Genomic DNA, 25,870 nt, shown 5'->3' with positions numbered 1-25,870 from the left:
ACTATTATTATTAGGGCCCAAGCCCTGAAAGGGCGAAGGCCCTATTGTTTTCCTTCCGATTATTTTTTTTTTTTTTTCTTTTATTTTTCTAACGACTATTCGGGCACTTTTGGGGCCCTTAACATGCTCGAAAACTCTTGAAACTTTGCACACGGGTCAGAAACCGCGGCCATCAGGGCCGGGCTGAAGCTGGTACCCGGGCGTGGCAGGGGGGCTCGACAGCGCCCCCTGGAACGGGGTCCGAACACTTGGTCCATAAATCAAACACGCTTGCATGTAATAATATGAAACTCGGTACACATGTTGATCTCATCGTTTCATCTATACCTCGCGCTTTTACTTTTTACCCCAGCCCAACAGGAAGTCGGCTATTTAAGGTTGTTCGTAAAACACTCGCAATGGAATTTTTAATACTCCTCCTAGAGCTTTGATCCAAATTCGACGAAACTCGGTCAGCGTGAAGTCAAGACATTGAGGATGAAAGTTTGCGAGGGGATTTTTGATATCTGGAACGGTTTGGCCGTGGCGAGGAAACAAAATTATGGCGAGAAACGTGAAACAGGAAGTGTATCATAACTTCAGCACACATCAACCGATCTTGATGAAACTTCAGCAGTGTGTTCGCTGTAAGAGGACGATCACATGGATGTGACTATTGCGAGTCAAAGTTATAGCGCCACCAACTGGTAGCAGGAAGTGTGTCATTTTCAAAATGCTTTGATATCACCCTTTTATTTTTACCCGATTTGCTTCAAACTTCATCTGTATAATGTAAACATACGGCAGATGTAGACCTGTGAATGGATTCTTGATATCTTTGAAACTGTTGCCGTGGCAACGCATCAAACTTTACCATTCTTTTAGGATGCTTTTGAGACTCTTAGCATGCTTCAAATTGCATGAAACTCGACAGACACATCACATTTATTAGCCAGTAGACATGTGCAACGTTTCAGAAACGGGTGTGGTGAGGGCTCAGTAGCGCCACCTTTTGACAAAAGTGGGGTTGTTAGTTTTATCTACAGTTACAAAAATCAGTATGTATATTGTACTCCTCGAGCCGGACAACTTTCTAATTGACACTCATTAGCTAGGACCCACAGAAAGTCAGATATGTTTGTTTGAATGTAGAGAAAATCTCAGAATTTTGCCAGTCTCTCAGTGTCCCTCTGTGTGAGTGAGAGGAGGGGCGCCTGTCAGGTTAATTTTAACCCTTTATTTGCTGTGTGCAACTTCTCTGGCATTTTCGGGGGCCTTAACATCCTCTAAAACTCTTGAAACTTTGCACACGGGTCAGAACCCATGGCCATCAGGGCCGGGCTGAAGCTGGTAACCGGGCGTGGCAGGGCGGCTCGACAGCGCCCCCTGGACTGGGATTCGAAAATTTGTCCATAAATCAAACACACTTGCATGAATTAATATGAAACTCGGTACAATTAAAGATCACATCAGGCCAAACAACTTTCGTGCTCTAAGTTTTAAGAAGGAAGTTGGGAATTATGGGTTGTTTGAATAATTCTCCTAGGAGAAATACATCAAATTACAACGCATGTGTTTACCAATCACAACCAAACTCGGTGTGCATGAAGTCAAGACATTGAGGATGCTCAATTCCGGACGGATTTTTGATATCTCGAACGGTCTGGCCGTGACGAGGAAATGAATTTTATGACTAAAAAAGGACACATAAAGTGTGTTATAACTTTGCTCATTTTACCTACAGTTACAAAACTTTCCACGTATATTGTTCTCGTCAAGCCGATCAACTTTCCAATTTAAAGTCATTCGCTCTGAGCAACAGAAAGTCAGATATTGTAGTTTGAATGGATTTATTTCCCCTGCGATTCACTCTCTCTCTCTCTCTCTCTCTCTCTCTCTGTGTGGGTGTGTGTGTCTGTGTGGGGAGGGGAGGGCTGTTGTCTGTGTTTGTGTGTGTGTGTGTGTGTGCATGTGCGTGTGTGTGTGGGGGGAGGGGAGGGCTGTTGTCTGTGTTTATGTATGTTTGAACCACACAGTGTGGCTGGCTGCGATTTTTCCTATAAGTCCTTGTCTCTAAGTCCTTGTCTTTTTGCATAACAATTTTGTATTTTTTTTAAATGACAAAATAGGCATATAACCCCCATCTTTTAAATGTATAGTTTGCTTTAAATAAAAGTAAGATTGTATTTGTAATTGAAGCTGAATGAATTTAAAATTCTTGTGCTATATTTCAATATATTTGTTTTCCTTAAGATTTTAAAACACTAACTTCATTCTTTTCTGAATTACAAATATTTGTTTCTGTATAAAATAATACTCTGACTAAAAACACATTTGATGTTTCTTTTTGTATTTTTATTTACATGTATTTATGTATGTGTGTATGTGTGTGTGTGTGTGTGTATAAAGTGCAGGTTTTTTTTAGATAAAGTAGAATTTCTATAACTATGTGTTGAACTGATAAATCACTCTTTTTTTTCTTTTTTTTTAACCTTTATTTATCCAGGTAAAATGTTTGAGAACCACTTCTCATTTACAAACATGACCTGGCCAAGAGGCTACAGGAAAAAATAAGAACATAATGTACAGCTGTACATAGTCAAACACATAACACTTAGAACAAGCAGCTAAATAAAAATAAAAAAGACAACAAAGAGGAAAAAGAAAACGAATAGAGTGCTTAAATAAGTGTGTAAATATGGTTCATGATTGTCAGCAAGAACAAGAGTCAACTATGTAATTTTCGAGGTTTTGCTTAAAGGTGGAGATTGGGATCAGAGATGTAAGTTTCAGGGTATTTTGTAGTATGTTCCAGTCGTGTACTGATGCAAAGCGGAAGGCATTATGTCCAAAGGTAGTAGAAGTAGGGGGGATACTAAATTTAATCAAATTACTTGATCTTGTGTGATAGGTGTTATGAGCGGCATGAAATAGGGATGACAAATAGAGAGGTGCCTTGCCCAGAATTGTCTTATATATGAAGAGAAACCAATGATGGAGCCGCCGGGTATGAAGGGAGGGCCAACCCACCAGTTTATACAGGTCGCAGTGATGAGTGTGATAGGGTGCATTAGTGGCAAAACGGATGGCTGAATGATGGATTGTGTCAAGTTTTTTTAGAGCTGTGTTTGGTGCCACTCTTGCGTGTGTTAAACACAATCTACTTAATACAGACAACTTCATTATAAAGATAAATAACAAATCCAAAAAAATATATGATTATAATCTATGACAAAAAAGCCATTACAAACTATATTAGTGGTAAATACACATTGCTCTTTGTATTGTTGTAAAATACATTCATGAAAAACAAGATAACAAAAATCAAAAAGATAAATTATTTTAGATAGAGCCATGGCTGCTATAAAATTGAGACAACATGTTAAATGAGGCAGCAACATACAAACTTTCTAGAACAACATGGACCTGGATAGCTGGTTTTTATGGAGGACAGTGAAGAGGAAGAGGGTGCAAATCAAACAGCTCATTCTCAGACTACACAGCAAACAGCTTAAGTTTTTAGTGCTTTGTTTGAGGTTTTTAGTGCTCTGTCCTATCTTTTATCAACACATAATAGATAGAACAGAACAAGAAAGGCAATTAATAATCTGTCACTGCATTATGATATGAAAGGCTCAGTACAGTGTGGCACAAAACGCTTATGCGCATCCCGAGTGGAGAATGATGCGCTTAAAGCCACATGGAGTTACAGCGCACAGCGCATCGAGTCCGCATTGATGCAAGCTCTACAATACACTTCTTTTCGACAGTCAAAGTGGGGGTTACGTTTTTGCACGTCATACAGAATAACCCTAAAGGCACCAAGGTGGCGGTGCCACCGGCTTTATATTAAATATAAATATAGCTGTGAGCAGCGATAAAGGGCCAAAGCCGGCGGTACCACCATCCCGGTGCCTTTAGGTAACTAAAGGCATCAGGGTTGCGGTGCCACCGGCTTGGGCCCGCAATCGCTGCTCGCAGCTATATTTATTATAATAATTATTATTTTACTACCTTTTGGGCACTTTTGGGGCCCTTAACGTGCTCGAAAACTCTTGAAACTTTGCACACGGGTCAGAACCCGCGGCCATCAGAGCCGGGCTGAAGATGGTACCCGGGCGTGGCAGGGCAGCTCGTCAGCGCCCCCTGGAACGGGGTCCGAACACTTGGTCCATAACTCAAACACGCTTGTATGTAATAATATGAAACTCGGTACACACGTTGATCTCATCGTTTCATCTATACCTCGCGCTCTTACTTTTTACCCCAGCCCAACAGGAATTTGGCTATTGAGGTTTGTTTGTAAAACGCTCGCAATGGAATGTCAAATACTCCTCCTAGAGCTTTGATCCACATTCGACGAAACTCGGTCAGCGTGAAGTCAAGACATTGAGGATGAAAGTTTGCGAGGGGATTTTTTATATCTCGAACGGTTTGTCCGTGGCGAGGAAACGAAATCATGGCGAGAAACGTGAAACAGGAAGTGTGTTATAACTTCAGCATACATTAACTGATCTTGATGAAACTTCAGCAGTGTGTTCGCTGTAAGAGGACGATCACATGGATGTGACTATTGTGAGTCAAAGTTATAGCGCCACCAACTGGCAGCAGGAAGTGTGTCACTTTCAAAATGCTTAGATATCACCCTTTTATTTTTACCCGATTTGCTTCAAACTTCATATGTATAATGTAAACATACGGCAGATGTAGACCTGTGAATGGATTCTTGATATCTTTGAAACTGTTGCCGTGGCGACGCATCAAACTTTACCCTTCTTTTAGGATGCTTTTAGGATGCTTTTGAGACCCTTAGCATGCTTCAAATTGCATGAAACTCGACAGACACATCACATTTATTAGCCAGTAGACATGTGCAAAGTTGCAGAAACGGGCGTGGTGAGGGCTCAGTAGCGCCACCTTTTGACAAAAGTGGGGTGGTTAGTTTTAACTAGAGTTACAAAAATTGGTATGTATATTGTACTCCTCGAGCCGGACAACTTTTTAATTGACACTTATTAGCTAGGACCCACAGAAACTCAGATATTTTTGTTTGAATATGGCCACTCTGAGCCTTTGGCTGGCTGGCTGGCTGGCTGTCTGTGTGTGTGTGTGTGTGTGTGCAGGGGGAGGGGGCTTAACCATTTCACTGCTGTGTGTATGACCTGCATAAAGAAAATACATTTCTCAAGCCTGGTATTTTTTAAATAAGTTTTTATTTTTATTTTTTATAAGTAAAGGCATATAACTAGTTTAATTGTAGTGAATTGACAATAGTTTTATATAATTAGTTTATTAATCAGATTAACTTGGTCAATAAACTTGGTCTGAAAATTTGGTCCATAAATTAAACACACTTGCATGTAATAATATGAAACTTGGTACACATATAGATCTCATCGTTTCATATATACTTCACACTCTTACTTTTTACCCCAGCCCAACAGGAAGTTGGCTATTTAGGGTTGTGTTTAAAACACATGCAATGTAATTTAAATTATTGCTCCTAGAGCACTGAACCAAATTCGACGAAACTCGATCAGCGTGAAGTCAAGACATTAAGGATGAAAAAGTGCCACGGGATTTTTGATATCTCGAACGGTTTGGCCGTGGCGAGGAAACGAAATTATGGCGAGAAACATGGAACAGGATGTGTGTTATAACTTCAGCATACATTAACTGATCTTGATGAAACTTCAGCAGTGTTTTCGCTGTAAGAGACCGATCACATGGATGTGACTATTGTGAGTCAAAGTTATAGCGCCACCAACTGGCAGCAGGAAGTGTGTCACTTTCAAAATGCCGTGGCAACGAAACAAACTTTAACATTATTTTTTGATGCTTTTGGGACTCTTAGCTTGCTTGAAATTGCTTGAAACTCAACAGATACATCACATTTATTAGCCAATAGACATGTGCAACTATGGCAAAAGATTAAAGTAATGTCAAAAAAGTAAACACTAAAAGCCTCATATCTTCTAAAAATGTAATTATACATCATTTGTTTCTAAATTAAATTATACACATATTATAACTTGGTCTTGCTCAATCTGAGCCTGCTGTCTTTGCCTGTCTGTGTATGTGTGTGTGTTTGTAGGGGGAGGGGTATTAACCATTTCACTCCTGTGTGTATGGCCTGCATAAAAAATAAATGCCTTAAGCCTGGTATTTTTTTAAATAAGTTTTTTATTTTTTTATAAGTAAAGGCATATAACCAGTTTAATTGTAGTGCATTTATATAATTAGTTTATTAATTAAATTAACTTGGTCCATAAACTTGATCTGAAAATTTGGTCCATAAATCAAACACACTTGCATGTAATAATATGACTTGAGTGTTAATCACATCATGTTTTCAGTTTGAATATAAAATATATAAATTATGTAAAAAAAAATAAAGTTGATCCAGCTGGAGCGCAGGCTGAGAATAGCGCTGTCATGACTGGATCAGAGATCATCAGTCATGCCTTCTCATACCTTACGCGCACACCACGCCCACTTACATCAGATCACATCAACATGTCAGCCGGAGGGATAACGAGGGTCGTCGTCGCTTTTGGATTCAAGAATTTCTTACAACAAGATGGCAAAAGAACAGCGCTTTGCAAGACATGCAACGTTAAGATCGACAGTCAGATGACAACCTCCAATTTCGTCCGTCATTTGAAGAGCCATATTCTGCCCAGTAAGTGCTTGTCAATTTGTTAATGTTATCTGGTTAGCTCGTTCGTAGTTAGCTAGCTAATGTAAGTTAAAGGAGAACTCCGGCGCAAAATTACACATTGTTACCTAGTCAACCGTTATCTGAGATTTGTTTTCATGACTGCCGAATGTAAATAGTTTTATCTATAAAAACAGTTTAGCCTATAAGTGACGTCCGACATTCTGCATATTGTGTTATTTTGTTAAGCCCCACTAAAGGCATAAAAAACTGTAAAGCACAATCAAGTTGTCACACTATATTCCAAGACTTCTAAAGTCATTCAATAGCTTAATGTGTGGTAAAATTAATATTTTAGTCTCTAAGTTAAAGTTAACGGAAAGTCATCTCGCCTCAGTCATTCTCCATGCATCAGCATTAGCGCGTCGCGTTCGGTTGCGACAGTAACACGACGACACTCTCTTCAAGATCAATGTTCCCAATATTATACTTTCTTTGTAGATAAGGCATAAAGGTCTATGATTTGCATAAAATGACTATCTTGCTGGAGTGGAGTTTATTGCCCTTTAGAATACACTAAGCATTAGTGCTGCACGATTAATTATATCGCAGTCGTAATAGCGATCTCAAACCTATGCAATTATATAACGCAAAATGCCGCGATTTTAAATGAAATAAACAAAGTAGGGCTATTAGCGCAGCATCTCTTCTTTTTTGTCATCCTTTGACTAGTGTTACAAGATCCCCCTCTTATTGGTTCAAATGCCTTTTCGCATTTTGCACGACAAGAAGTGAAAAGCTGCCTGTGAGTGCCCTAGATTAGAATAGATGAGACTCGCATAATGCGCATGCACTGACCGTGTGCCAGCCCAGAATAAACAGTTCTCTTTCGAGCTTGAACGAACAATAGCACACACAATTATGCCAAAATGTGGTTTTGTCTAGTATCTTCATAACATAAGAAAAGTCTATGGACGAAAAGAGTTGTGCTATGAGGCGCGTGTGAGATCCGCGTCTCGGCAACGGGTGCTCTTAAAGGGCCAGCAGCGAATAAAGCGTTCTTTCAGTAAAGTTAAAAGAACAAAGGGAAATTAGAAAATTACTCACTGATCTTGAGTAAAGAACTTTTGTAGCTTTAATAAGGATTATTATATATATAATTTATGATTCAGGCAGCGCAGACTGTTTGATAACTTTATTCAATTTCTGTACCTGTTAAGACAGGAAGGGCACAGGTAAATATGTTTTTTATTATGGGTTTATGTGGGGATTGTTTGAAGTTCACTTAATTTAAAAGCTGTTATATATTTTTTTTAAGCCTAATAATTTTTTAAAAAGTTGATGGCTTTCAATTGATGGAATCACTGTAATGTTGGTTTGGTTGATGGTTTATTGATCATTATAGGTGTTATCAATCATTTATTGTTGTTGTTGTTTTTAGTTTGAGTTGAGAAATAAACATTAATCTGTGTGTGCATTTTACTTTAGAACCAAGCAAGTTGGACTCATGAAACCATTTTATTATATCGGAGTCGCAAATCGCAATTGCAATATTGGCTCAATAATGGCAATATGACATTTTCCCAAATCGTGCAGCCCTACTAAGCATAGATTATAGATACCATCCCTTCGCTATGTTCTTTTCAATGTGAAGCGTTGCGTGCTGTGACTTGGTGTTGCTTCAAGTGCATCGTTCTGCACACGGGATGCGCATGATTGCTTATAATACTTTGGGGAGACAAGGGGGCGTGGCCTAAGGGAATATCACTCGTGATGTTAAGTGATGTTACCCCGCCATCGCTGATACAACCTTTAGCAGTCATGTTTTTGCTTCTTGAGAGAGAGAGAAAGTGTGTGTGTGTGAGCAGTGGCGGTTCTAGGCGGGGGCCTGGGGGGGCCAGTGCCCCTGCGACAACAAGCTTGGACCCCCTTGTGGCCCCCCTAAATGTGGAGTCAGTGTGAAATATTTTTTTTATAGTGTGTCACGCATTGAGCATGACAGTCACTCGTTTCAGTCTTTTGTCTCACACTCCCGTCACACATTGTATTTCTCATGCGGAAAAACTTAATAATATATTTAATATACGCAATTTCTCTGGCCGCGCCGCTCTCACGTGAGAATCAAGCGCGTCTCGCCTGGAGTTCAGCAGTCGACCCTGCTACGCATCAGCCAATCAAAAAAAGAGAAGTGCTACTTAATAGCCAATCAGAAAAGGGCACTATTGTATCTGGGTAAAATTTAACGCAACAACCAATGAAAAAAAGCATATCCTGGAATTGTTCATATGATTCTGTTACAACATCTTCCGAAAGTTTCTTCACCCGTCCCACAGATGAAACTAATCACTGGAGCTCCGAACATCACTTGGAGCACGGAGTAAGTCATGATCTCCTGTTTTAATGTTACAACAAATTCACAACTTGTTTGACAAAAACTATGACAACTTGACTGATGTAAGATGAATCTTTCCCGTAGCGTAAGCTAGCTTACGCAATGCTCGTTCCCTCATCTAGAGAGAACCGAGGTTACGTTAGGTAATCGATTCGTTTCCCATTTAATTAGTATCAGTCTGTAACTTAGACAACAGTTTTACAGCCTGTTCACTGACAACACCTGCTCAGAACAAGTAGTCTAGGCCTAGTCATCTTATTACACGAATCACGATGACTGACATATTGTCACATTATAAACATCTCTCTCTCCAAATAGGCTTAATAATTTTATTAGCACTAGATAAATTAAAGTGTATTGCATAGTCGATATTATAGGTCACTTTTAAAATCATGTCATATTTTATAATTATATCCTGGCCAAGGATGCATTAATTATTGCTTCTGTCTTTCAAAGATGTCAGGAAAAAAACAATTATAAAAAAGCTCATTCACCCTGAGAGGAAAGCCCCCTAAAAAGGCCAGTTTAGAGGATAATTTGCTGATCTTTTTGCAAAAAAAAAAAAAAAAACCCACAAAAATCGTAGATTAATTTGTAAAAATTATATATATATATATATATATATATATATATATATATATACATACTGTATATTCAATGTAAAAAAATAAAATGGAAATTCAAATACAGACTGATATATGTAATGCAAATGTAAAAATATAATGCAAATGCAAATTGTTGGATAATTATAAACATGGTATTTTGCTTATTTATGCATTCAGTGCAGTGCAGAAAATGATAAGGTCTAAATGTAACTGGCCCCTCTAACAGTACAACTGGCCCCAGCTTGGCCCCCCCAGTTGAAATGGTCTAGAACCGCCACTGTGTGTGTGTGTGTGAGAGAGAGAGAGAGAGAGAGAGAGAGAGAGAGAGGAGAAATGTAACAAAGTTTAATATTGTTTGTAAACTGTGTTTGAGAGAGAGGAAGGTGTTCAGAGAGTCTGTAGGATGTTAAGCTTTTATTTGTTTTATGGACTCAATGTTGAAAATTTAAAACATTTCAAACACACTGTTGGCAGAAGTGAAAAATAAATAATTTTATGAAGTTACAATTTAGTTTGATTCCATGGTGTATTTTACTGAACATGAGTATTTACAATGCAAATTATTGTAATTTACTGGCAAATACTTATCTTGTCTTTTCATTTTATTAAGATCAGATTCTGCATGTAAAATTAAAATAATAAGGTGACTTGACTTGCACTTGACTTAACCTACTACAAGACTTGACTTGACTTGACATAGCCTGTGACTTGACTTGACTTGCCCCCCCCCCAAAAAAATACTTGGGACTTACTTGAGACTTGACGGTTAAGACTTGAGACTTACTTGAGACTTGCGTGACCTGCGCCCATCTCTGCTCTAAGTTTTAAGACAGTTCAAATGGAAGTTGGGAATTATGTGTTGTTTGAATAAATCTCCTAGGAGAAATACATCAAATTACAACGCATGTGTTTACCAATCACCACCATACTCGGTGTGCATGAAGTCAAGACATTGAGGATGCTCAATTCCGGACGGATTTTTGATATCTCGAACGGTTTGGCCGTGGCGAGGAAAATAATTTTATGACTAAAAAAGGACACATAAAATGTGTTAACTTTGCTCGTTTTACCTACAGTTACAAAACATGCCACGTATATTGTTCTTGTCAAGCCGATCAACTTTCTAATTAACAGTAAGAAGCTCAGACCAAAAGAAAGTCAGATATTGCAGTTTGGATGTGTATCTTGTCTCTATCAGTGTCTGTATGGGGAAGAGGGAGGGGGGGGGGGGGGTTGCTGGTGTCTGCGTTTATGTGTGTGTGTGTGTGGCTGACTGTAGATTTTTTCTGCAAGTCCTTATCTTTTTGCATAACAATTTTGTATTTTTTTAAATGACAAAATATGCATATAACCCTAATCTTTTAAATGTATAGTTTGCTTTAAATAAAAGTAAGATAAATTGGTAAACTACAAATTGGTAATTGAAGCTGAATGAATTTAAAATTAATGTGCTATATTTCAATACATTTGCTTTCCTTAATATTGTAAAACACTAACCTCATTTATATGTGTGTGTGTGTGTGTGTGTTTGTATGTATATATATTTTGCAAAGCCCTCACTGATGCAAGCTCTTCTGCACACTTCTCTTCGACAGTCAATGCGGAGGTTAAGTTTTTGCACGTCGTGCAGAATAACCCTCTTTATATATATATATATATATATATATATATATATATATATATATACTTAAAAAAGCGGGGGTTAAGTTTTTGCACGTCGTGCAGAATAACACTAAAGGCACCATATATATACTTAAAAGTGGGGTTGTTAGTTTTATCTACAGTTACAAAAATCGGTATATACATTGTACTCCTCAAGCCGTACAACTTTCTAATACATAGTCATTAGCTCAGACCAAGAGGAAGTCAGATATTTTGGTCTGAATATGGTGAGCCTCTCTCTGAGCCTACGTCCCTGTATGGCAAGCCCTTTTAACATTTAAAAGCTAAGTTTGCCTGTCCGGAATTAACATTGTAGATATCAACAAAGTCTTTCTGTCTAGTCGTTACACTTTGGATAGTTTGTATTATCATTTAAGATATCTGTAACATAATTGTGACTAGTCGAAATGACAGAGTATGGCAAGCCGTTTTAACATTTAATCATGAAAGGGCCAAAGCCTTCGGCACCGCCACCCGGGTGCCTTTAGGTAACTAAAGGAACCGGGGTTGCGGTGCCTCCGGCTTGGGCCCGCCATCGCTGCTCGCAGCTATATTTAGGGCCCAAGCCCTGAAAGGGCGAAGGCCCTATTGTTTTCCTAAGGATTATTATTAGGGCCCAAGCCCTGAAAGGGCGAAGGCCCTATTGTTTTCCTTAGGATTATTCTTTTCTATTATTATTATTATTATTATTATTTTTCTTACGACTATTCGGGCACTTTTGGGGCCCTTAACATGCTCGAAAACTCTTGAAACTTTGCACACGGGTCAGAACCCGCGGCCATCAGAGCCGGGCTGAAGATGGTACCCGGGCGTGGCAGGGGGGCTCGTCAGCGCCCCCTGGAATGGGGTCCGAACACTTGGTCCATAACTCAAACACGCTTGCATGTAATAATATGAAACTCGGGACGCATGTTGATCTCATCGTTTCATCTATACCTCGCGCTTTTACTTTTTACCCCAGCCCAACAGGAAGTCGGCTATTGAGGTTTGTTTGTAAAACGCTCGCAATGGTATTTGAAATACTCCTCCTAGAGCTTTGATCCAAATTCGACGATACTCGGTCAGCGTAAAGTGAAGACATTGAGGATGAAAGCTTGTGTGGGGATTTTTGATATCTCGAACGGTTTGGCCGTGGCGAGGAAACGAAATCATAGCGAGAAACGTGAAACAGGAAGTTTGTTATAACTTCAGCATACATTAACTGATCTTGATGAAACTTCAGCAGTGTGTTTGCTGTAAGAGGACGATCACATGGATGTGACTATTGTGAGTCAAAGTTATAGCGCCACCAACTGGCAGCAGGAAGTGTGTCACTTTAAAAATGCTTTGATATCACCCTTTTATTTTTACCCGATTTGCTTCAAACTTCATATGTATAATGTAAACATACGGCAGATGTAGACCTGTGAATGGATTCTTGATATCTTTGAAACTGTTGCCGTGGCGACGCATCAAACTTTACCCTTCTTTTAGGATGCTTTTAGGATGCTTTTGAGACCTTTAGCATGCTTCAAAATGCATGAAACTCGACAGACACATCACATTTATTAGCCAGTAGACACGTGCAAAGTTTCATAAACGGGCGTGGTGAGGGCTCAGTAGCGCCACCTTTTGACAAAAGTGGGGTTGTTAGTTTTATCTACAGTTACAAAAATCGGTATGTATATTGTACTCCTCGAGCCGGACAACTTTCTAATTGACACTCATTAGCTAGGACCCACAGAAAGTCAGATATGTTTGTTTGAATGTGGTCTTGCTCAATCTGAGCCTGCTGTCTTTGCCTGTCTGTGTATGTGTGTGTGTTTGTAGGGGGAGGGGTCTTAACCATTTCACTCCTGTGTGTATGGCCTGCATAAAAAATAAATGCCTTAAGCCTGGTATTTTTTTAAATAAGTTTTTTATTTTTTATAAGTAAAGGCATATAACCAGTTTAATTGTAGTGCATTAATAGTTTTATATAATTAGTTTATTAATTAAATTAACTTGGTCCATAAACTTGATCTGAAAATTTGGTCCATAAATCAAACACACTTGCATGTAATAATATGACTTGAGTGTTAATCACATCATGTTTTCAGTTTGAATATAAAATATATAAATTATGTAAAAAAAATAAAGTTGATCCAGCTGGAGCGCAGGCTGAGAATAGCGCTGTCATGACTGGATCAGAGATCATCAGTCATGCCCTCTCATACCTTACGCACACCACGCCCACTTACATCAGATCACATCAACATGTCAGCCGGAGGGATAACGAGGGTCGCTTTCGGATTTAAGAATTTCTTACAACAAGATGGCAAAAGAACAGCGCTTTGCAAGACATGCAACGTTAAGATCGCGGACAGTCAGATGACAACCTCCAATTTCGTCCGTCATTTGAAGAGCCATTCTGCCCACTGTGCCCAGTAAGTGCTTGTCAATTTGTTAATGTTATCTGGTTAGCTCGTTCGTAGTTAGCTAGCTAATGTAAGTTAAAGGAGAACTCCGGCGCAAAATTACACATTGTTACCTAGTCAACCGTTATCTGAGATTTGTTTTCATGACTGCCGAATGTAAATAGTTTTATCTATAAAAACAGTTTAGCCTATAAGTGACGTCCGACATTCTGCATATTGTGTTATTTTGTTAAGCCCCACTAAAGGCATAAAAAACTGTAAAGCACAATCAAGTTTTCACACTATATTCCAAGACTTCTAAAGTCATTCAATAGCTTAATGTGTGGTAAAATTAATATTTTAGTCTCTAAGTTAAAGTTAACGGAAAGTCATCTCGCCTCAGTCATTCTCCATGCATCAGCATTAGCGCGTCGCGTTCGGTTGCGACAGTAACACGACGACACTCTCTTCAAGATCAATGTTCCCAATATTATACTTTATTTGTAGATAAGGCATAAAGGTCTATGATTTGCATAAAATGACTATCTTGCTGGAGTGGAGTTTATTGCCCTTTAGAATACACTAAGCATTAGTGCTGCACGATTAATTATATCGCAGTCGTAATAGCGATCTCAAACCTATGCAATTATATAACGCAAAATGCCGCGATTTTATATGAAATAAACAAAGTAGGGCTATTAGCGCAGCATCTCTTCTTTTTTGTCATCCTTTGACTAGTGTTACAAGATCCCCCTCTTATTGGTTCAAATGCCTTTTCGCATTTTGCACGACAAGAAGTGAAAAGCTGCCTGTGAGTGCCCTAGATTAGAATAGATGAGACTCGCATAATGCGCATGCACTGACCGTGTGCCAGCCCAGAATAAACAGTTCTCTTTCGAGCTTGAACGAACAATAGCACACACAATTATGCCAAAATGTGGTTTTGTCTAGTATCTTCATAACATAAGAAAAGTCTATGGATGAAAAGAGTTGTGCTATGAGGCGCGTGTGAGATCCGCGTCTCGGCAACGGGTGCTCTTAAAGGGCCAGCAGCGAATAAAGCGTTCTTTCAGTAAAGTTAAAAGAACAAAGGGAAATTAGAAAATTACTCACTGATCTTGAGTAAAGAACTTTTGTAGCTTTAATAAGGATTATTATATATATAATTTATGATTCAGGCAGCGCAGACTGTTTGATAACTTTATTCAATTTCTGTACCTGTTAAGACAGGAAGGGCACAGGTAAATATGTTTTTTATTATGGGTTTATGTGGGGATTGTTTGAAGTTCACTTAATTTAAAAGCTGTTATATATTTTTTTTAAGCCTAATAATTTTTTAAAAAGTTGATGGCTTTCAATTGATGGAATCACTGTAATGTTGGTTTGGTTGATGGTTTATTGATCATTATAGGTGTTATCAATCATTTATTGTTGTTGTTATTTTTAGTTTGAGTTGAGAAATAAACATTAATCTGTGTGTGCATTTTACTTTAGAACCAAGCAAGTTGGACTCATGAAACCATTTTATTATATCGGAGTCGCAAATCGCAATTGCAATATTGGCTCAATAATGGCAATATGACATTTTCCCAAATCGTGCAGCCCTACTAAGCATAGATTATAGATACCATCCCTTCGCTATGTTCTTTTCAATGTGAAGCGTTGCGTGCTGTGACTTGGTGTTGCTTCAAGTGCATCATTCTGCACACGGGATGCGCATGATTGCTTATAATACTTTGGGGAGACAAGGGGGCGTGGCCTAAGGGAATATCACTCGTGATGTTAAGTGATGTTACCCCGCCATCGCTGATACAACCTTTAGCAGTCATGTTTTTGCTTCTTGAGAGAGAGAGAAAGTGTGTGTGTGTGTGTGTGTGTGTGAGCAGTGGCGGTTCTAGGCGGGGGCCTGGGGGGGCCAGTGCCCCTGCGACAACAAGCTTGGACCCCCTTGTGGCCCCCCTAAATGTGGAGTCAGTGTGAAATATTTTTTTATAGTGTGTCACGCATTGAGCATGACAGTCACTCGTTTCAGTCTTTTGTCTCACACTCCCGTCACACATTGTATTTCTCATGCGGAAAAACTATTAATAATATATTTAATATATGCAATTTCTCTGGCCGCGCCGCTCTCACGTGAGAATCAAGCGCGTCTCGCCTGGAGTTCAGCAGTCGACCCTGCTACGCATCAGCCAATCAAAAAAGAGAAGTGCTACTACATTGGTTGTTAGTTTTATCTACAGTTACAAAAATCGGTATATACATTGTACTTCTCAAGCCGTACAACTTTCTAATACATAGTCATTAGCTCGGACCAAGAGGAAGTCAGATATTTTGGTCTGAATATGGTGAGCCTCTCTCTGAGCCTACGTCCCTGTATGGCAAGCCCTTTTAACATTTAAAAGCTAAGTTTGCCTGTCCGGAATTAACATTGTAGATATCAACAACGTCTTTCTGTCTAGTCGTTACACTTTGGATAGTTTGTATTATCATTTAAGATATCTGTAACATAATTGTGACTAGTCGAAATGACAGAGTATGGCAAGCCGTTTTAACATTTAATCATGAAAGGGCCAAAGCCTTCGGCACCGCCACCCGGGTGCCTTTAGGTAACTAAAGGAACCGGGGTTGCGGTGCCTCCGGCTTGGGCCCGCCATCGCTGCTCGCAGCTATATTTATTATTATTATTATTATTATTTATACGACTATTCGGGCACTTTTGGGGCCCTTAACATGCTCAAAAACTCTTGAAACTTAGCACACGGGTCAGAACCCGCGGCCATCAGGGCCGGGCTGAAGATGGTACCCGGGCGTGGCAGGGGGGCTAGACAGCGCCCCCTGGAACGGGGTCCGAAAACTTGGTCCATAACTCAAACACGCTTGCATGTAATAATATGAAACTCGGTGCACATATAGATCTCATCGTTCATATATACCTCAAACTATTACTTTTTACCCCAGCCCAACAGGAAGTCGGTTACTTAGGGTTGTTCATAAAACACTCGCAATGGATTTTGAAGTACTACTCCTAGAGAATTCAAACACACGGCACGAAACTCGGTCAGCATGAAGTCAAGGCATTGACGATGAAAGTTTGCGAGGGGATTTTTGATATCTCGAACGGTTTGGCCATGGCGAGGAAACGAAATTATGGCGAGAAACGTGAAACAGGAAGTGTGTTATAACTTCAGCATACATTAACTGATCTTGATGAAACTTCAGCAGTATGTTCGCTGTAAGAGGACGATCACATGGATGTGACTATTGTGAGTCAGAGTTATAGCGCCACCAACTGGTAGCAGGAAGTGTGTCACTTTCAAAATGCTTTGAACTCACCCTTTTATTTTTACCCGATGTGCTTCAAACTTAATCTGTATAATGTAAATACATAGCAGAAGAAGACCTGTGAATGGATTCTTGATATCTTTGATACTGTTGCCGTGGCAACGCATCAAACTTTAAAATTCTTTTTTTTTATGATTTTGAGACTCTTAGCGGCTTTTGGGGCCCTTAACGGGTTTGAAAACTCTTGAAACTTTGCACACAGGTCAGATCCCACAGCCATCAGAGCCGGGCTGAAGATGGTACCTGGGTGTGGCAGGGGGGCTAGACAGCGCCCCCTGGAACGGGGTCCGAACACTTGGTCCATAAATCAAACACGCTTGCATGTAATAATATGAAACTCGGTACACATGTTGATCTCATCGTTTCATCTATACCTCACGCTCTTACTTTTTACCCCAGCCAAACAGGAAGTCGGCTATTGAGGTTTGTTTGTAAAACGCTCGCAATGGAATGTGCAATACTCCTCCTAGAGAATTCAAACACACGGCACGAAACTCGGTCAGCATGAAGTCAAGGCATTGAGGATGAAAGTTTGCGAGGGGATTTTTGATATCTCGAACGGTTTGGCCGTGGCGAGGAAACAAAATTATGGCGAGAAACGTGAAACAGGAAGTGTGTTATAACTTCAGCATAGATTAACTGATCTTGATGAAACTTCAGCAGTGTGTTCGCTGTAAGAGGACGATCACATGGATGTGACTATTGTGAGTCAGAGTTATAGCGCCACCAACTGGCAGCAGGAAGTGTGTCACTTTCAAACTGCTTTGATATCACTCTCTTATTTTTAACCGATTTGCTTCAAACTTCATCTGTATAATGTAAAAATACAGCAGATGTAGACCTGTGAATGGATTCTTGATATCTTTGATACTGTTGCTGTGGCAACAAATCAAACTTTAACATTCTTTTTTGATACTTTTGGGACTCTTAGCATGCTTGAAATTGCTTGAAACAGATAGATACAGATAGCTCGACAGATACATCACATTTATTAGCCAGTAGGCATGTGCAACTTTGGCAAAAGATTAAAGTAATGTCAAAAAAGTAAACAGTAAACACTAAAAGCCTCATATCTTCTAAAAATGTAATTATACATCATTTGTTTCTAAATTAAATTATACAAATATTATAATTAAACCAGTTTTTCCCTTTTTTCATTTAAGAATTATGTTTACGTTCAAAAACAGCCAGAAAGGTTTTAAAATTCAGAAGAAGAAAAAATAATCTGAGTCATACGTAGTGCTATACTGCCCTCTTGTGTTCAATATCAGGTAGGCCTATTGTGTATATTCCCACCGGTTAATCAACGTGTGACTCCGCTGGGACTCGGGAACTTTTAAATCGCTTACTTAAAACCGAAAGTCAAAATACAGATATCCGCACAAGACATTAATGTTGTGGAGTAGAGCGAGCATTTTAAATAAATTCCTATTAAGTAGGATTGAACTAAACAGAATGAACGTTCACTCTGTTCTGCTGGTTCCTCGCTGTTGGCGCGCACAGTTATGAATGCTTGTGCAGCCATGAGTTTTAGTTTAATTTTAAAATTAGCGCAATTTCTGGATTTTTATTATTTGAATTTATTTTTAAAAAACACAATGTTGAGTTTTATTGTAACACTGTTTAATCGCGCCCACGGTTATATTTTGTATATTATATATAATTATAATGTATTTCTGTATAAAATAATACTACAATAAAAAACACATTTGTGACCGAACTGATCCAGCAAAATTAGTCACAGTGACCCAAATTTAAAAATTGAGATTTTGATATTAATGGAAAGAGGACACTGTAAGCTTTCAAATGATACCTTGGTCATACCTTGAATGGTTGTAACGATATACAGATTTGAATTCTGGTCGTCTGCCCTTTTTTTCCAATTGAAAACCTAAGAAAATCGCTTTTAAAGTTTTTTTGCCCGTTTTTTTTTTTTTTTTGATATCTTTCAAAATCCATAGCATTTTAAGGGATAAACTATTTATTTTATATAGCTTAATTTGACCAAATAGATTAACATATAAATGCAATTTAACGAGGCTGAAACTCAACTTATTTTTAATTTTTTTGAAATAAATAATTAAAAAGTCACTTTTACAAAAATGTTCAAAATCAGAAAGATTAAAGAGGAGTCAGAGAGAAATTCAGTTTTCATACGGATTAGCCCACATAAGCAGAGAGCAGTCTGTTTTCTTTCATTTTGAATGGTTGTGTTTAAAAGTAGACATTTCAATATATATGTCTGTGAGGATACCTTATACGCTGACTTTCGGTTCATGAGACAAGCTTCAGTTCACGTGCCGCGCGTAGCCGCGTCGTGATTAGGCCTAGCCTATTGTCTGCAATTTATTTCTTATTATTAAATCCTAGTAATTGGTTGATGAAACATTGATTTAAATTAAGATAATTATTTTAAAACGAAATTTACTTTAAAGAAAGGCTTTGTGCTTGCATGTTTAAGCTATGTGAAAGTTTTAGTGCTGCTTCCAGAGAACGGTCACGTTCGGATTGTTTTTCCTCATAAATGCGAACACGGAAAATAAAATAAAGATTTTATGTTCTGGAGAGAGTCAACCCTTCTTCATCCGGTGAGTATTACTTTTGGTTTGTGCAGTGTGGTTCACATAGGCCAATTTATTAAAATATTTAATTATCTGGGAATTGGATGCTGAAATTGCCCAATTTAAAAAAAAATAGTAATAATTTAAGTTTTGTGGTGTAAGTCTACGTATTTTATAGGCTAATGTTAACTTCAAATAATACTAATAGTAATTTAAAGATGTTGTAGCTAGCATTGGGTCTGGACGTGAAGGATAACTTCGGGAGTTGAAGGGACGTGTCGGTGTCGTGATTCTGTCTTCTCACACCGCGACACAGGTTCGTGGATCTGAGTGTCGCGATCGTTACAGCCTTACATAGGCTATATTCTTCTTGCAGATAAATATACTCACGCAGTTTAGGTTAGAAGCCTCCAGTGAGTTCAACGTTTCAGGGGATACCCGGGAAATGCTCAGAGGTGACGAGGGGAGTTGAGAAGAGCAATGTTTATTTCAGCGAATTTAAAGCTTTGACAACTTTAATCGTTATTTAAATACCTTTACTCAATTATCTCGACTACGAAACCCTGTGAGATTATTTTTGAATGTCTGTTCTTTGAAATTAGCAAAAAAAAATATATAATTTTTTTTTTGTTATTTCATGGTTTTTCCACATAATCGGCCCATATCTTAAAATGGAAGGTTGCAACTTCCGACTCATTTCGCCAGAGCGGGTCACATTTGATTTTTATTTTTTAAACAATGTAATGTGTAACCTAAAAATAAACAGATTATTTGATAAATGATATATTTAAATCTCCATATTGTAGCCTAATATCTGCAGGGCAGCCTAGTCTTAATAAATGTATGCTTCATTTTTCATTAGTAAATTTGATCAATAAATTCAATAATTTAGAATAATAAGACACTATAGGGCTGTTACCCTAGGTAAGGCTGATCAAATTAAATCGGTTACACAATAATGTTACGAGATTGGTTTAACAGGAGTCAATTAAAAATCGCTGTAAAGAACGATACTTTTAAACATAACCCTAAATCACCATAAGGTGTCGCCAGATGACCGTCTTAATGAACGAGTCATGGATTCAAAATGCTGAATCATTCAGTAATGAGAAAACACATTGCTTTGAGATGCGCGATGGGTCGCTGTGATCTTTGTTTAACTATTTTCTCTGCTGAAACAGAAAAAAAGTCAATATTGCATCTAAAAAGTCAATATTGCATCTAAAATGTAAGTGACTTGACTTGTGTGTGTGACTATGTTTGTTGTAGTGATAAGAGTTGCATCCTTGTTAAAGTTTAAGGCCTTGTGTTTTTATGAAGAGTTCAGATGCAAAAGCCTCTAAATGCCATTTGAAATGTTCTTCTTTAATGATGATTTTTTATCAAACTTGTATATTTAAGTTCAGTAATTTCACTTAAATAACAATTAATAGGTAATCATCATTGCCATTTAAGTGAAATCACTGAACTTAAATATACAAGCTTGATAAAAATGATCATTCTAGAAGAAAATTTCAAATGGCACTTAGAGGCTTTTGCATCTGAACTCTTCATATCTTTCTTTCTTTTTTTTTTCTTTTTTTACACAATATGCATATAACCCATATATTTTAGATTTATTATTTGTTTTAAATTAAATTAAGATTGTATTTTTGGTAATTGAACCTGAATGAATTTAAAAATGAATGTGCTATATTTCAGATCATATATTTGTTTTTCTTAAAATTTGAACTAACTTTATTCTCAGCTGAATTATAAATATTTTATTTCTGTATGAATTAAAAACACATTTGATTTTTCTTTTTTAATCAATGTAGAATGTGTAACTGAAATATAAACAGATTAGGGCTCTGTTCGAGGACAAGTAACTAAAACCAATGCGACATGATGAATGTTTGTTTCCCAAACCATCTGAGTAACAGCTTACTTTTCTTTCTTACTATATTCTTTCTTACTATAAACTGTGCTGTAGAGCTTGCATCAGTCAAAGCAGGGTTACATTTTGCATGTCGTGCACAATAAACCTAAAGGCACCAGGGTGGCGGTGCCACCGGCTTCATATATATATGTATATATACAGTATATATATATATATATATATATATATATACAGTATATATATATATATATATATATATATATATATATATATATATAGCTGTGATCCGCGATGAAGGGCCAAAGCCAGTGGCATGGCCACCCTGGTGCTTTTAGGTAACTAAGGAACCGGGGTTGCGGTGCCACCGGCTTGGGCCCTTCATCGCTGCTCGCAGCTATATTTTCCTATTGAGATCATCTGCCTGCGCATATGACTCATGTGTTGGGTCCAGAATCGCATGCTTTTCCCTAAACTGATGCCTAGAGGGCGCTATATCTCAAACCACACATCACTTCACTACACAAAGGACATCAGAATGATATTTTTTTTAATTGTGAGAAATTAATAATGAATTGTGAGTTCGATAGCGGTTTGACCAATTCTAGAGTACGCCGAAGGTTTACTAAAGTGTACTTTGGCATGTTAATTTTATTATCTGCTAAATTCTAGCTACTAGAATAATACATTTATCAAAATATGAAACAAATGAAGGAACTTTTATGTCCCAGCAGGGGTTGATTTGTTTTGAAAGTAACAGATTTCAACTATTTCCTTTTTGTTTGACGTTGAAACTGTTTACTATTTACTATTACTATTAATTACGTCTTTTGCCTTAATAAACTCTTAATTACTTCTTATTAATAGTTAGTAAGGTAGTCGTTTAGTTAAGGCATGTACAATATGCTTTATAAGTACTAAAAAAAACAGCCAATATCCTATAATATACATGTTGATAAAAAAACTAGTTAATAGTGAGAATTGGACCCTAAACTAATGTGTTGCCAATGCCATACTGTACATAGAGCGGGGGTGGGTAAACTACTAATCCGACCCGTCGAGTATTTATTTATTTATTTTTTTTAAAGATTCCATCCATTTTGCATTTTTCCAGCAATACTTTGAGTTATATATACGAACTATTAAACTTTTGTCTAATAAACCATTTTGAACTGAAAATAGGCCCATGTAACTCATGAAATGTAGCCTAATAATTAGTTTACTGTCATTGTGAGGGGAGAAGAGACACATTAACAAAGCCGTTTTCATTATGTTAGGCACAAGATTAATAATGAATGTGTACATATTGAGAATTAATATAATAGAGTTTGTAGCCTTAAGTAAATTAAAAAAAAGCTTTAGGAGGGGAAGAGACAGGGCAAGATGAGGAGACTGAGAGAAAAAGAAAGGGTGATGGAGAGAGCAGGTATTGCAACGCATTCTCATCCTAGGGCATCTAAATCTCATCTAAATTACGCTTTTGACCATACGTCTAAATCCGACGCACATGGCACCCTTTAGCGTCAGTTAGATGACGCTTCCGTTATGGGTAGGTTTAGGTGTGGGGTAGGGTTAGGGTCAAGTAGATATGTCTCATTCTAAGGTAATAAAAACATCACGGTTTACTAAGTAAGTTCTTTATACACCATTGAAAACATAGTTATAGATGTCATATTGCAATTCTGCTAATAGACACTCAAAATGTTTACACATTGCACCTTTAAACTAGTTGCTTATTAGCTTGCATATTACTAGCATATTGACTGTGTTTATACTTAAACAGCACTTTATTTATTCTTCATGAGCATATTCTACATCCCTTAATTCTACCCAATTAACAACTACATCTCTAATTATTAATAAGCAGTATGTTTGGAGTTTATTGTGCCAAAAGTCACAGTTAATTGTGAATATGTGTTTCCCAAACTGAAGTGTGACCATAGTTTCAGCCTTCATTTACGTACACACAGAGATCATCACTCAAGATATTGTAAGAAAGCACGTCTCAGAGAGATTCAGGTCACCTCTGTAGTCTGACCTCTGTGTGCTGAAACACAAATCACATATCAGCCTAAAGTTCAAAGAGGCTAAGTCACGGCTGGAGAGAGATCAGCAGGAGCAGGGACAGGGATGGCAGGAATGTAAAGTGTTTCCTGATGCTGAGTTCACCTCCCTCTGGGATCAGACTCTTTTCATTCTGGACCTGAGGCTTTTTAGAAACAGTGAGGCTATACGTGCTGCTAAAGTAAGAATAATAGTTTACAGGGCTAGAGTGATTGAATCATATGTACGTGCAATCATGCATCCAAATAATGTTTAGACTGAAGGGATACTAGGGGGTGAAGAATCCCATGCTGTTTCATTGTATAGATTCCTAGATTTGCTGTCACATTCATGCTACAACGGGCTAGCTAAATTTGTTTTTATAGGTGATTTGCTTAACTTAGGTTTGTTTAGTAAGTATCAGCGAGCTATTCACTGAACTAGACTTGACATCCTTGTAAAAAAGAACACTTATTAGAGAAATAATAGTCAAGTCACCTGTATTTATGTTGCCCTTTTTAAAATACAAATTTGTTTCAAAGCAGCTTTACTGTGATAACAGGAAATTAATGCGACAGAGTTTGTTTTGGCTGTACAGCAGAAGAAAGTCATTGTCCAGTTTAAGTAAGTTCAGTGTAAAATCATGTCCATTTTAGAGATCATTAGTTATTCGTTTAATCCATTTATCTATACAGCAGCTCTGGAGAAATCAGTGATGTCATCGTCCAGCTCAGTTCAGTTTTCATACAATGGTGTCAATGCAGGCAGATCAATAATATTGTTCTCAATAACTAATTAGACAAATACTACTAAGTGTGAACTGAATGTAATGTTTTAGGTACTTGCATGTTCATTGCAATTAGATAATGTATTATAGTTTAAAATCAGATTAAATGCAAATAGTGTTTTTTTAAGGAATTTGTTTTTGACATTATAATGTACTCAAGTCTATGTACAGGGGTTGGACAAAAAAACTGAAACACCTGGTTTTACTACACAATAATTTGTTAGAATGGTGAGGGCCTCATTTTGCATCCAAATACACCACCAATTGACAGATAGAAGTCCTTCACAGTGACCAGAGGGATTATGAGCCGTTCCTCTTCCAGAACAGTGTCCAGGTCACTATATGATGCTGGTGGACTCGCTCCTCCAAAACACCTCAATAATATTCAGATCTGGTGACTGTCAGACCATGGGAGATGTTCAACGTCACTTTCATCTTCATCAAACCCTTCTGTCACAAGTCTTGCTGTGTGTGTTGGTGCATGATCATGCTGATACACGGTTTGAGCATCAGGTGCTCATGATCCTCCAGAAGGGTTTGGTAGTCCTCGGCAGTGTCGTGTCCATCAAATACAATCAGGATTGTCATGATATTGGAGCTCAAACCATCACTGATCCACCCGTGCTTCACTCTGAAGATTGGCCGCCATGCATATAGATGTGAAACCTCCAACATTGGCCAGTGTTTCAGTTTCATTGTCCAACCCCTGTAATTTTATAATTACTTCTATAGCCTTTGAAAAAAGGTGAAATTCCACTGCTGATTGATTTTATGGACACTAAGAATGTCATTTATTTTTTACATATTTAATGCAATGATGAATTTAGTAATAATCACTGGTTAGACTTTATTTTAAGGTGCCCTTGTTACCGTACAATTATACCAATAAGTACTGAGTAATTTTAATTAACAACATGTACTTATTATATTCTTAGGGTTAGGGTTTGATTTAGGCCTGTAATTATGCATAATTACAGTTCTATAGTACTTTTAGTACATGCAAGATGTGTAACTGTAAAATAAACTATTAAAATCATCTCTTATTAGTATTACACAAAATTAAGATACAACCACTTACTCCAGTAACTTTAAAACTGCATTTGGAAGATTGGCAATGATTTTGAAAATGTTTTGACTCATTGGTACATTATGCATACGAGAATTACCCAAAACATTTACAATTCCCACTACCTTTCCACACCTATGGTTTTTCACATTCACCATCCCTTTAAACAGTAATAAAAAATGCAGTATCCCTAAAGACCTGTGGTTGTGATGGTATATTCAGGTCTAAAGCTCTCTGGCTTTGTGTCTTGCAGTCTTGAGTCCAGACACAGCACGTCCAGCCCGCCACAGATCTGCTTACTTACCAAAAACCAGCTGGCTGCAACCAGCCATCAAAGACCCCAAAAAGAGAGGCCTCTCAGGAGATGGAGGACCTGACATTCCTCATGATGTGTGCCTGGAGATATGAAACACAAAAAGATAGGAAACATACAGGAGATTGAATGGCAGATGAATTTTTAATATTGGCCGCACTGTCCTTATCTGGTAAATAGCTTGATTTAGTAAGTCTGCATCAGAGGAAAA

The 25,870-nt window shown here is 37.9% G+C and overlaps 1 protein-coding gene across 1 annotated transcript in view; it reads left to right on the top strand.

Annotated features, from left to right (window-relative positions):
- fmoda (fibromodulin a) overlaps positions 1-25,870 on the top strand; it is a 96,742-nt gene that overhangs the window by 66,056 nt on the left and 4,816 nt on the right. The gene's annotated exons all lie outside the window — the stretch shown is intronic.

The sequence above is a fragment of the Pimephales promelas genome, chromosome 21 (assembly GCF_988280905.1).
Source record: "Pimephales promelas chromosome 21, fPimPro1.hap1.1, whole genome shotgun sequence".
Lineage (NCBI taxonomy): Eukaryota > Metazoa > Chordata > Actinopteri > Cypriniformes > Leuciscidae > Pimephales > Pimephales promelas.
This window is presented reverse-complemented; position numbering and strand designations above follow the sequence as displayed.